This window comes from Pogona vitticeps, chromosome 7 (assembly GCF_051106095.1).
Source record: "Pogona vitticeps strain Pit_001003342236 chromosome 7, PviZW2.1, whole genome shotgun sequence".
Lineage (NCBI taxonomy): Eukaryota > Metazoa > Chordata > Lepidosauria > Squamata > Agamidae > Pogona > Pogona vitticeps.
Genome location: NC_135789.1, coordinates 32,632,600 through 32,634,806, shown reverse-complemented (window position 1 = coordinate 32,634,806; position 2,207 = coordinate 32,632,600). Strand labels below are relative to the sequence as shown.

The 2,207-nt window shown below is 55.5% G+C and overlaps 1 long non-coding RNA gene across 1 annotated transcript; it reads left to right on the top strand.

The window, feature by feature from the left end:
• Positions 1–155: 155 nt before the first annotated feature.
• LOC140701769 (uncharacterized) lies at positions 156–1,698 on the top strand. The gene is made up of 2 exons (XR_012080747.2): positions 156–228; positions 1,135–1,698. It is a non-coding gene; the product is annotated as an uncharacterized LOC140701769 (long non-coding RNA).
• The last annotated feature ends 509 nt before the right edge of the window (positions 1,699–2,207 follow it).

Here is a 2,207-nt window from a genome sequence, read left to right as displayed (position 1 = left end):
AGCCAGGAGGAGGAGGAGGAGGCGGAGGCGGCGACCACGGAGCGGCAGAGCCTCCGCCTCCTGCAGGAAGCCAGGCGGGCCGAGCGGTGCGCAAGGCCGGCCCTCCTGCCTGCCCGCCGGGGATGGAGGAGGAGGAGCCAGCGCGCAAAAGCGGGAGGGAGGGGAAAAAGGAACCCAGGACGCCTGGGTCCCTTCTGGAGAGGAGCCCTGGAGGCTGCAGGACGCCTGGTGGGTCCCTTTCCCAGGGGAGGGGGCGGATCCCCACCCCCCCCCAGGGAGGAACGCCACTGCGCAGGCAAAGAAGGGCTCGGGCGCTGAAAAGATCCCGGGCCCTGGGATGGATCGGGCGCAGGCCAGACTGGAGGGGGTTGTCTCTGGGTAGAGACGGAAGGGTAGCCAGAGGACCGGAACGGGCTCCCGGCGCTGGGGAGGGGAAGGTTTTTCAGTCTCTGCTCTCCCCTGGCAGGGGCAGGGCAAAGCCTCTGAGCATACACAGAGCGCGCCTTTTGGATTCCAAGCTCCTCTTTGGGAAAGAGAGGGGGGAAGGAGGAAAGATTCTGGAGGTCTGGGGTAGGCGGGCAGAAGGTGTATTCTGTGTATGCCCAGAGGCACTTCGGCTTGGTCTTCCTTCCATTCCTCCCATTCCTCTACAAAAGGCTGAAGCCACCTAGGCCTGAAGATAGAATTGGGAAGGAGGGGGATGACAGGAAGCCCCTGCCCATAATGAGCCCCCCCCCATGCTGCACCCCAGGAGAGAATTGAGTGGAAACCTTACTGGAAAGGTTCTGCTTTGCTTTGGCTCCAAGCTAAATGTTCAGGAAATGACCGTGGTGGACTCACTCCCATTTGGGAGGTGCTGTGAATCCACTCCAGGTTTTAAAGAGAGCTCAATACCCAGGATAGTTCTTATAAAGCACAGGCTGAAACCTGGAATGGATTCACCGCTCCCTTGAAACGGGAGTCCCCAGACACCAGTCTTCTTACAGAGCTGCCCTGCAAGAGGACAAGGAAAGAGGAGGGGGTAGGAAACCAGACTTGCACCCCCCCCAAAAAATCTACTGACCATGGCTTCCCCCTATACCCGTGGTTACCAGACAGAAAGTCCGCTGAACTTGGGAATTGCTCCCCCCACAGGAGTACAGTGGATTCGTCTTTACTGTGCCGTCAAATTGGCTCGGTTTGGTGCAAAGGAGCCAAAATGACTCTCCCCTTCCTGCCAGAATTTTCCCCATCCCACACCCCTGGGGTGTGTTTCTGGGGCCTGCAGCCTTAGCTCTCCTCGCCACCCAAAAGACGGTCTCCCTCAGCCAGACTGAAGAAACCCAGTGCCCCGTTTCCACTGGTTTTGCCGTGAGACCGTCTGCTTCCCACTGCCAGCTCCAGAAACACACGGCGCCCGTTTCTTAGATGAAGACTGCGGGTTCCCCGCCTGGAGGTTTAAGAACTCTCCTGTGGACGGCACCTCAACCAGATACACTGCAGCTCGTTCATTTGTCGATAAGGCCTGGAACGTCACTTCTCGTCAGCTGCAGAATCAGATGCAGAGAATCTGTTGGATCTCCTTATCCTCGTTTATCAACTTCTGATCACCCTCAGGGGCCTAATGGCTTTCCTGCCAGGTTTCCCTGTTTCTGCCGCATTTAAATAAATGTTAATTAATGGCCTTCCATGTTTTTGACAAGGCATTCATTCCTCCTATTCTTTTTTCCCTTATTGCTTGCTTCTCCTTCTGTTTTCATCTCTTTTGCCAGAAGGGTGTCCCTTAGCGGGGGGGGGGGGGGGGAGTTTCCCTGCCTTGCTCTTTTTTGGCTTGATTGCTTAGCCAAGCCGGCCTCCTCCTCCTCCTCCTCCTCCTCCTCCTCTATGGATTTAAATGAACTTCCAAATATTCTGGAGCGAGCCCAACCCCAGTCCCATCCTTTCCCCGCTTTCTGCTGATGATGATTAATGATGTCCTATCCATTTGGAATATGACGTTGCAATCTTTATCTAGGACACTGTTTCTCAACAGGCTTTCTCTGGAGTTCTGCGACGCTCTCCAGGGTGTAAATATTTTGGAAAACACCCATAAACGGGAAAGTTTGTTTTGAATCTTCACGCAAACGCTCCGTCTCTCGTGGTTTGTGGCTCATCTAAGCCTATGTTCTGGATTAGACCGCTTGAAATCAAGCGGGGCAGAAACCATGCCGGGCTCCGCTCTGCGGTTG